The sequence below is a fragment of the Orycteropus afer genome, unplaced genomic scaffold, assembly GCF_000298275.1.
Source record: "Orycteropus afer afer isolate SDZICR_OR568_19922 unplaced genomic scaffold, OryAfe1.0 scaffold00046, whole genome shotgun sequence".
NCBI lineage: Eukaryota > Metazoa > Chordata > Mammalia > Tubulidentata > Orycteropodidae > Orycteropus > Orycteropus afer.
The window spans coordinates 9,669,335-9,681,381 of NW_006921633.1; positions in this window are offsets into that span (position 1 = coordinate 9,669,335).

Below are 12,047 nucleotides of genomic sequence, written 5' to 3' on the forward strand. Positions count from 1 at the left end.
TCAAACTATCCCTATTTGCTGATGATATGATCCTATACCTAGAAAACCCAAGAGACTCAATCAAAAATCTACTGGAATTATTGAGAGATTTAGCATCGTGGCAGGATACAAGATCAACATCCAAAAATCATTTGGATTCCTCTACACCAACAAAGAGATTGCTGAAAAAAAAAAAATAAGGAAATCAATGTTATTTATAATAGCTACCAAAAAAATAAAATACTTGGGAATCAATCTTGCCAGGGACACAAAAGACCTGTACAAAGAAAACTATAAAAAATACTTCAAGAAACCCTAAGATATCTACATAAATGGAAGAACATACCATTCTCGTGGATAGGAAGATTGAACATTGTGAAAATGTCAATTCTACCCAAAGTAATCTATACATTCAATGCAATCCCCATCCAGATCCCATCAACATTCTTTAGGGATATGGAAAAACCAATCACTAACTTTATATGGAAAGGAAACAGACCTTGGATAAGCAAAGTGCTCTTGAAGAGGAAGAACAAAGTGGGAAGTCTCTCAATGCTGGATCTCAAAACCAACTGTACAGCTACAGTAGTCAAAACTGCCTGGTATTGGTACCATGACAAACACATACACCAATGGAATAGAATTAAGAACTCAGAAATAGATCCATCGACCTATGGTCAGCTGATCTTTGACAAAGGGCCTAAATCCATTAAATGGGGAAGAGCATGTTTGCTTAGTAAATGATTCTGGCCAAACTGGATATCCATTTGCAGAAAAATGAAACAAGATGTATATCTCACAGCATACACTAAAACTAACTCCAAATGGATCAAAGACTTAACTGTGAAACCTAAAACTATAAAGTTCTTCAAGGAAAATCTAGGGGCAAATTTGTTGTTGTTGTCATGTGCCATCGAGTCAGACCTGACTCATAGTGACCCCTCCTTGGGTTTCTGAGGCAGTATCACTACGGAAGTAGATTGCCCCATCTTCCTTCCTAGGATTTGATCCTCCAGCCTCTGGTTAACAGTCAAGTACCTTAGGTGCTATGGGGCCCTAATATATGGCATAAATAGACTATCAAGCATAACTGAAAATGCACAAACAGTAGAAAAGAAACTAGATGAATGGGACCTTCTAAAAACTAAATTTTTATGTGCTTCTGAAGACTTCTCCAAAAGAGTCAAAAGAGAACCTACAGATTGGGAGAAAATATTTGGCAATGACATATTTGACAAGGGACTTATCTCTAAAACTTATAGAAAACTCCAACACCTCAACAGCAAAAAGACAAATAATGCAATTAAAAAATGGGCAGAAGACATGAATAGACAATTCACCAAAGAGGATATTCAAGCAGTCAACAAACATATGAAGAAATGCTCATGAGCAATAGCCATTAGAGAGATGCAAATAAAAACAACAATGAGATAGCATCTGGCCTCAACACTAGTAACAAAGTTCAACAAGATAGAAAATGACAAATGCTGATGAGGATGATGAGAGATTAGGACTCTCACACACTGCTGGTGGGACTATAAAATGGTACAACCACTGTGGAAAACAGTATGAGTATTCCTTAAAAAGTTGGAATTAAAAATACCATTTGACCCAGCCTTTCCATTACTAGGTATATATCCTAAAGAAGTGAGAGCTGTGACAAGAACAGACATATGCACACCCATGTTCATCACAGCACTATTTACAATAGCCAAAAAATGGAAATAACCTAGGTGTCCATCAACTGAGGAATGGATAACCAAACTATGGTACATACACACAATAGAATACCATGCAACCTAAAGAATAAGGTAAATTGTAAAAGTCAAGGAAAGTTTTATCTATGGAAGGAAATTTTCTTGGTTGGTTACCAGGGGTGGGAGAGTAAGGTAGGAACAGTGTTTGATAGGTAGAGATAAGTATATTGATTTAGGTGAAGAGAAGGGCAATGGGCCAAATGTGAGTGATCAACATGGTGGCATTGAGGAAGAGGAAGACATAGAGAGGTACATGGGAGGTATAGACAACAATGATGAACTCTTTTGCACATATGGTACTGTATTGTCAGTGAGGGCAAAGATGGGTATATGGGTGGATAGATGCATGGACAGGCTGAACTACTAGATGTGTCTCTGCAGTGGGGAGTGTATCCAAGACCATATATAGGGTTGGCAGACAAAGTTTCTATAAGTGTATTTGTATGTGCTGTAAAAATTCCCATGTGTATAGCAGAGCTGACAAGGGACAAGGTTGTAGTGACTTCTTGGTCACAGCTAGCTACCAAAAGGGACTGAGTAGATTATCCTGTGGGCTAGAGACCATAATCCCAGGAGATGTAAAGCTCAATTGGCATAATATACTACAAAAAACATTGTTCCACCTTCTACTTTGGCTAGTAGTGACTGGAATCTTGAAAGCTTGCCAGCAGCCATCTAGATGCAGCGATGAGTCTCTCATCATCCAGAGTAAAGAAGAAGGAAGAAAACCAAAGATTCATGGAAACAATGAGTCCTAGCAACTGGTACACTGTGCGATCCTCAGCCTATATGACCATGAGACTAGAAGAACTAGAGGGTGCCCAGCTACCATTGTCATGCACTTGGGGGGGGGGAATCTATGTAGGAGATCCTGGATAGAGAGGGAGAACAATGTGGAACAAAACTCAAACTCATTTGGGAAAAAAAAAAAAAAAAGGAGGGACCAGGTTTGCTTAGGAGCTCTGGTAGCATAGTGCCTAAGGCACTTGACTACTAACCAGAAGGCTGGTGGTTCAAACCCACCAGCCACTCCTCAGAAGGAAGATGGAGCAATCTACTTCTATAGTGATACTGCCTTGGAAACCGAAGGAGGGGTCTCTATGAGTCAGGTCCGACTCGACGGAACATAACAACAACAACAACAGGTTTGCTGGTCTGATGGAGCCTAATGGAAACACTGAAACTATGGCCCCTAGTTGCTCTTCAGGTCTGGAATTGAACCCACTCCTGTGGCTTCAAGCCAAACAAAAGACAGACATATGAGCTGAATATTTACATTAGGTAGATACACTTCTTGGAGAGAGAGTCATGGGAAAATAAAGGGCTGTGTATGCACAGGGAGACAGCTTGGGTGAGAGTGTGTGGGAGAGATGTACACAGGAAAGAGGTAACTATCAGGAAGAAGTGGGAGGCACCTGTTGCATTAGGGTAAATTGTAGTCAATGTCATGAGACAAAGTGTATGTGAACTGCTGTATGGAAAGTTAATTTGCTCTGTAAAATTTCACCCAGATCACAATAATAATAATAATAATAATAATAAGATATGTTAATTATCACTGGTGACTGGAAACAAAGAAGAATGACTGGTAGTTGGAAAATTTGGCCTTGGTGACAGAAATAATTCTGGAAATTGCATGGTAGAATTTTGCAAGCTCAATGACTTATTCATTGCAAATACCTTTTTTCAAGAACACAAACTGCAGCTATACACATGGACTTCACCTGATGGAACACACAGGAATCAGATTGACTACATCTGTGGGAAGAGTGGATGGAAAAGCTCAATATCTTCAACCAAAACCAGGACAGGAGCTGATTGTTGAACAGACCATCAACTGCTCAAATACAAGTTCAACTTGAAGTTGAAGACAATTAAAACAAGTCCACAAGAGCCAAAATATGATCTTGAATATATTGTTCCTGAATTTAGAGACCATTTAAACAATAGATTTAATGCATTGAGCACTAATGACTGAAATCCAGAATGGTGGGATGACATCAAGAACATCATCCATGAAAAAAGCAAGAGGTCATTAAAAATATGAGAAAAAGAAGAAAAGACCAAAATGAGATTCTGAAACTTGCCCTTGAGCAGAGAGTAGCCAAAGAAAATGGAAGCTATGACTGGATAAAAGAGCTGAACAGAAGATTTCAAAGAGCAGCTCGAGCAGACAAAGCGAATTACTATAATGAAATGTGCAAAGACTTGAAGTTAGAAAAACAGAAAGGAAGAACATGCTCAGCATTTCTCAAACTGAAAGAACTGAGGAAAAAATCTAAGCCTCGAGTTGCAATATTGAAAGATTCTATGGGCAAAATATTGAATGATGCAGGAAGCATCAAAAGAAGATGGAAGGAATACACAGAGTCACTGCACCAAAAAGAACTTGTCGATCTTCATCCATTTCAGGAGGTGGCATATGATCAAAAAACAATGATATTGAAGGAAGGAGTGGAAGTTTCACTAAAGGAATTGTTCAACAACAAAGCTTCAGGAATTGATGGAATACCCATTGAGATCTTTCAACAAATGAATGCCCTACTGGAGGCACTCACTCTGTTACCTCAAGACATTTGGAAGACAGCTACCTGGCCAACTGGCAGGAAGAGATCCATATTTGTACCCATTCCAAAGAAAGGTGATCCCACAGAATGTGGAAATTAACAAACCATATCATTAATATTGCACGCAAGTAAAATCTTACTGAAGATAATTAAAAAACAGTTGCAGAAATATATGGACAGAGAACTTCCAGAGGTCCAAGCTGGATTCAGAAGGGGACATGGAACAAAAGATATCATTGCTGATCTCAGATGGATCTTGGCTCAAAGCAAGTAATACCAGAAAGAAGTTTTCTTGTGATTTATTGGCTATGCAAAAGCATTTTATTGTGTGGATCATAACAAACTGTGTATAACATTGAGAAAAATGGAAATTCCAGACCAGTTAATTGTACTCATGAGGAACCTGCATATTGACCAGGAGGCTGTCGTTCAAACAGAACAAGGGGACACTGTCGGGTTTAAAATGAAGAAGAGTGTGCGTCAGGGTTGTATCTTTTCACCATATTTATTCATTCTATATGCTGAGCAAATAATCCGAGAAATTGGACTATATGAAGAAGAACATGGCATCGAAATTGGAAGAAGAATCATTTAACAATGTGCAATACTCTGATGACACAACTTTGCTTGCTGAAAGTGAGGATGAAGATTGAAGAATACAGTCTGCAGTATGGATTACATCTCAATATAAAGAAAACAAAAATCCTCACACTGGACCTGTAAGCAGCATCATGATGAATGGAGAAAAGATTGAAGTTGTCAAACACTTCACATTGCTTTGTTCTACAATCAACGTCAATGGAGGTAGCAGTCAGAACATCAGACAATGTGTAGCACTGGGCAAGTTAGTTGCAAAGGACTTCTTTCAAGTGCTGTGGAACAAAGATGTCTTCTTAAGGGCTAAGGAGTGCCTGGCACAGCCATGATATTTTTAATGAGTCATATGCATTTGAGAGCTGGACAATGAATAAGGAAGACTGAAGAAGAGTTGATGCTTTTGAGTTGTGGTACTGGCAAAGAATGCTGAAAGTACCATTGACTGCTAAAAGAACTAACAAATCTGTCCTGGAGGAAGTGCAGCCAGAATGCTCTTTGGAGGTGAGAATGGGCAGACTTCATCTCACCTACTTTGGTCATGTTATCAGAAGGGACCATTCCCTGGAGAAGGATGTCATGCTTGGCAAGGTGGATGGTTGACGAAAGAGGGGAAGGCCTTCAAAGAGATAGATTGACCAGTGGCTGTGGCAATGGGCTGAGTATAGCAAGGATCTTGGAGCTGGTGCGGGACTGGGCAGTGTTTCATTCTGCTGTGCATAGGGTCGCTATGAGTTGGAGCCAATTTGATGACACCTAACAACAAAAACAACATGCACACAAAAGTATACAGTGCAGTTAGATGGAGCCATGTGACCATTCCTGGCAAATGGGCTATGGGTGGGAGTACTGTTGTTGCCAATGTGAAACATATAGGACTAAGTGTGATGTCTCTAGGTTCTCTTTCCTTTGCCTCAAAGACTGTATCAAAAACTGTCTTAAGACAGCAAAATCAAGTGAACAGAGCAATCTGAATTGTCTTATCACCACAGAGAGAACAGACTGTCTTGAAAGGTTGTCCAGAACCATGACATATTTTGTGTGAATAAAAAATAAATTTTGGTTATGTACAGTAACTAAAAGTGTGGCCTACCCTGACTCATACAGGAATTTTCTTCATAGAAGCTTCCAGACTAAGATTAGGAAGAAAGCTCTAGATTTTCAGATCTACTTTTGAAAATAAATCAGTGAAAACCCTATAGATTACAAAGGCCCAGCTACCACTGATCATGGGAATAGTGCAAGACTGGGAAGAATTTCCTTCCATGTTGCACAGAGTTGTCACAAGTTCGGGCTAACTTGATAATAGTTAGGAATAAATAAAATAGCAACCATTCTCACCTCTCTCCTTTTCATGGCACTTGGCCATCACATAGAGACACACACACATAGTTTGTGTGTGTATGTGTATGCGTGTTTATTTATTTTTATTTTCATCTCTCTCCACCAGAATTTAAGTTCCTTCAAGATAAGTCTATGTTTTCTTCAACAAATTTTCAGGGCCTAGAGTAGTTTTTGTCACATAGTAGCCCCTTGATTAATATTTTTGACTGAATGAATGAAAGGAGGTAAGTTGGTGAACCACTCCAGCCAATACTGTTTCATTTTTAATCAGGAACACAAAATGTTTTCTGTAAGTTTCAGGCAAACTTTGTGTGTGTGTGTGTATGTGTCTTTTGTCAAAATGGAGTTATATGCCATCTCTACTGTAAGTATGGTTAGCAAAGTAAGTTTTTGGCTTATCTTCTCTATAGTTAAAGGAGGCAAGGGAGAAGGGAGTTGGGAATAGATTTTGAGTAGTCACTGATCAGTGCCCATCACTCCCATCTCATTCTTTACCAAGTTTGACCCTTACCTCTTATTCTTTACATTTTAGTTCTTCATAACCTTTTTTTTTAACTACCTATGACCATCTCTTCTCCGATGTCCACTTTCTGTTAAATACTCTCATAGAATAATTTTGCAACAATGTCACTTTTGTCAAAAGTTTTTGTTCTTTCTTGAAATTAACTTCCCCAGATTTTCTCCTAGGGAACTTCTCAGCTTAAATGTAGGAGAAGCCATCCTTTGCAACTCTTTCTAAAGTCACCCTCTCCGCCATCATAGCAGTTATTGGTATCTAAAATGATTTATTTATGGATCTATTTTCTGTTTTCCCCATTAGAGTAGTGTTGATATGCTAGGGTCCTTTTCTATCTTGGGCTTCAGGGCCTAAAGTTGCATATGGCCTCTGATGAAACTAAGGCTTCTTCTAGTTCCCAAAAGTCAAATCTTCAAGACATGTTAGGATATAATCCAATAGCAAAAATTATGCTATCATGAGCATTTTGACCTCCTTCTAAATAAATGGCTGAGTAACATGAGTTCAAGGGCTTTTCTGACCCAAAATTTGATAATAAGTATTTAGAGAAAGATAGCATCAAACTCTACCGCTATAGTATTCAGCTTTGAAAAGTACCCAAGAGTCAGAAAACTACAGTCACCATATATCACAACTTGATAACAACTTGATTCCTAGAGAAATGTATGCAATTCTGAATACAAATGTTCAGAAAATATGCAGTGACTCCAAAAGACATATATTAAACTTATGATAAATAATATATACAATTTCCTTTGCATAGATCATCAGGGCTAGTTGGGTTATGCCGTGTAACTGCATAAACTGTCAAAGTATCTAAGCAACCATGACTGAAGTTTTCTTGAGACAATGATAATTTTACATTTTCCTTGACTTTACCTTTTTTTTTTTCTCTCTAAGGATCTCTGGTGGTTCAGTGCCTAAGGCTTTGACTGCTAACTAGAAGGTTGGTACTTCAAACCAGGATGGGACAATCTACTTCTGTGAAGATTTACTGCCTTGGAAACCAAATGGGAGTCTCTATGAGTCAGAATCTACTTGATGGTAGTGGGTTTGGTTTGGTTTAAGTATGAAAACAGGAACTCTTGCAGTACAGTGGTTAAAGCACTCAGCTGCTAACCAAAAGGTCAGTAGTTTGAATCACCAGCTGCTCTGCAGGAAAAAGATGAAGTAGTTTTCTTCTGTAAAGACTTACAGACTTGACAACTCTATGAGTCAGAATGGACTTGATGGTAGTGGGTTTAAGTATGAAAACAGAAAGTGCAGTTTAGAAAATCAAGAAGTTACATTATAATTTGAGGATAATAATGTTTCAGCCTGAGCATTGAGCTGGGAGCTTAGAGGCTGAGAGTGCCAGACAATTTCAGGATTCTCACACTCTCTTTATCTCTGTTTATTAGACTTCAATAAGGGATAATTTATGATCTTAATCAAGAGGCAAGCTGGGAGTGACATTGCCAAAATATGATATCAACAGTAGATTCCAAACTGAGCAGGTGAGAAGCACTGACATTAGAGTGTCCCTTTACTTTTAACTCCTAAGGAAAGGTTCTTGATTCTGAAAAATTTCATGGTCCTAAGAAGCCCTAAGGATCTCTGGTGGTGTAGTGGTTAAGGCATTTGGGTGCTAACCAAAAGGTCAGTGGTTCAACTCACAGCTGCTCCATGGAAGAAAGATGGGGTGGTCTACTTCTATAAATATTTACAGCCTTGGAAATCCAGTGGGGGTTGCTATGAATCCATAGTGATTCAATGGCAGTGAGTTTGAAGTTTTTGGAAGAAGTCCTAGTGGTGCAGTGGTTAAATGCTCAGCTGCTAGCCAAAAATTTGATGGTTTGAGCCCACCAGCTTCTCTGCAACAGAAAGATGTGGAAATATGCTTCTGTAAATATTACAGCCTTGGAAACCCAATGGGACTGTTCTACTCAGTTGCATAGGGTCACTATGAGTTGGAATTGACACCACAGCAATGTCTTTGGTTTTTTGGAAGAGCACCTGAGGATCCTCAGGAATTGTTAAACTATCAATTTCTTAGATGTGGCAGGGCCACATGATGCTTCTGTGCTCAACTATCCCATTATAATGATAACCCTGGAAATTTTAGCAGATGTCTACTCTGTGAATCCCAATTTCACCATATGAGAAACACAGGTCTTGAGGAAAACCCTTCTCCCACACTTATTCCATAATTCAGAATTTCTCCAGTAGCCATGAAACCCCTGGTTTTCAGCTGGAAACATCAGACATCCATTAGGACTCCAGGAATTCCAATTGGAGTCTTAGTGCTCTCTTAAAAGTATCAAAGTACAAGGGCAAAGAAGAAAGCTTTAGAATAATATAGTTCTTTCCTGAATAAAAATAAAGAAGAGACAGATGAGACTCACTTGGTCCTAGCGAGGACCAGAAGACTGCCTGTTTCTAATGTCTCTTATTTCAGGCATCCTTGCCTTCTTCCAAACTCAGTTAAGTGTGTGGTCCCTTATACCACTAGTTCATATTAATAAAATTTCTATTAATAAACACTTGCACTTTTCTATTCTGTTTCCATAACTTCCTCTCAACAGCATATGACATGGTTCTGGAATCATAGACTATTCTCCATGCAAGTTTGCCCATTCATTGCTGGATTAATTGATGGATTCTTTCACCTTCTGCATGAACCTCTGTAATAGCTTATGGAACTGATTTTGTTTTTTGGTGCCCCACTGCTGTGCTCCTTTAGCCTGAAATCTCCATGAACAAATACTAAGTTTCAAGAGGTCCCTGTGATCCAACTCGTAGACATCTCAGGCAAGGGCACCCAGATAAAAATGTTAGTGTTTGATATGTCTTTATGATTTGGGAGCTCTGGTGGGTCAGTGGTTAAAGCACTTGGCTGCTAATCAAAAGGTTGGTAGTTGGAACCCACTAGCCACCCAGTAGAAGAAAGATGAGACAGTCAGCTTCCATAAAGATGTACAGCATTGGAAACACTCTGAGGCAGTTCTGTTCTGTCCTATAGTGTCTCTAGGAGTTGGAATCAACTTCCTGGCAGTGAGGTGTCTTTCTGTATGGCTTTGAGGTGTTGGAAAATGTTTTCTAGAGATCTTTACCCAATGAAACAAAGATCTGAAAATCCCTCATCACAGTAACACCTTGTCCCTTTCCATCACCTTGGTTTCAGTGCCAGAGCTGTGAGAAAGTATTAAATTATCCCTCCTCCATATACCTTTAATAATTTTGGGGGGACATTTCAGTGATCTGGAGAGATTCATTTTAGAAACACATCTATAGATTGGTAGATTGTTTTTCTGTTGTCACCATCAGCAATAAAGAATCAACTTCATTTTTCAACTACATGTTCTGCTTGTGATTACTGAGGCAAGGAAACAAAAGATAGACTTAGAGGGAAAAAATCTTAAAAGGATAGATAGTTCAGTGAATTGTTTGATTTGGCTCTTTTAGCCACTGTCCTCCGTTTTGCAATATATAGTAAATACTAGTCTCTCTGCCTAGGAGCTCTGGTAGCATAGTGGCTAAGGTACTTGACTGCTAACCAGAAGGCTGGCGGTTCAAACCCACCAGCCACTCCTCGGAAGGAAGATGGGGCAATTTACTTCCGTAGTGATACTGCCTTGGAAACCCAAGGGGAGTCACTCTGAGTCGGGGTCTACTCAACAGCACATAACAACATAACAACAAGTCTCTGCCTGTTTAGGATGGGATGTATCTTGAGTCCCACCTTGCTGGAGGGTGTGACTCAAGTCACCACCCTTAGTTTCTTAAGAGTATATATGTGGATGTTCTTGGAAAGTTCTCTCTCTTTCCCCAGTCCTGCATTTTGTTTGTCATCATCTCACCCTTGGACTTGAGACAGCAGCCAGTCATCGGACCCCCCAATTTTGAGTTTGCCAGACTCTGCAACCATGTGAGTTGAGAGAATCCTCCAGACCTACCCACAAACCTGGAATTTGCCAGCATGCCAGCCTCTATCACCACCTTGTGAGCCTTTTCCTTGGGAGTTTGTGAGTTCTGTGAGATGTTATAGTGGAATACAGAACCCTAAGACAGGAGGGAGAGTACTGAAGGAAGGAGGAGGAGTTGATATCAGAGATGATGGAGTGGCACAGCAGTTTGGAAACGTTGGACATTTTGGGCATCTTTAACCTCCACTTCAAAGGGACTAGCCTTGTGCCGATCCTTCTAAAATAAATTATTCAAGCAGGATACATACTTTTTTCAAGGATTTGGATGTGTGATTCTGAAACTTGTCTTCACCCATAACAGGTTTTCAATAGACTCTGTTGACTGAAGTATATTTTTATAATATTATTTTTGGTGAAAATGTCTCAGTATTTTTTAAGAGCCCAGATTTATGATTGCCTATATTGGTGGCTGCTTTTATTGATGAATTCATTGTTTAAAAATATTACTCATGGCATTCTTTCAAGAGTGTGAATTAGCAACCATGAGGATAATGTTTTGTATGTATCAAAACTTCCAACCTGCATCTATAGTCTTATATATTTCTACAGCTTAAACAATTGTCCATCGATGGTTTTCATGCTCATTGGCAGCTCTTACTGTGAAAGATCATGCAAAAAAAAAAACTCCCTACTGTTGAGTCGGTACCAACTCATAGCAACCCTTCCTTGGTTTCCCGAGGTGATATCTCTATGGAAGTAGATTACCCAGTCTTCCTTCTGAGGAGTGGCTGGTGGGTTTGAACTCCCATCCTTCTGGTTAGCAGTCAAATGCCTTAGGCACTATGTCACCAGAGCTCTCATATAACTCCTATCCGAATACAATCAAAGGGGCAAAGCTCATGTGGGAATGACCTCATAGGACATGCTAGGGATTAACTTGCAGTCCTTTTAGGGAAAGAAGGAAATACAGGTAGGCCAATAGCATATCTTCCTCCTCAGGGACTTCTGCCTTTGGATCTTACATGATCAGGTTCTTCTGAGCTGGATTTTGGTGACTTCCAGTTCTTGACAGAAGAGCTGAGAAGACAACTCATAAATATTCATCTCATCTTTAGTTTTCAGCATTCTTTTTGATCCACTCCTCCTTTTTTCTCCTGTCTACTTCTCCCTGACTGGCCAAAGTGTTCTATCCTCTGCTTGCCAATTAAGCCCAAAGTATCTGCCATTTTCTTTCTGAGATCAATTCACAGAATAGTCTAAATTCTAATATCATGAAGCATCACAGTCACCTTCAGCCTTCTCAATGCTCAGAAGGGAGTGTGCCATAGATGATACATATGTCTTGATGGTGTTTTTTTTTGGGGGGGGAAAAAAGGTGAATGTT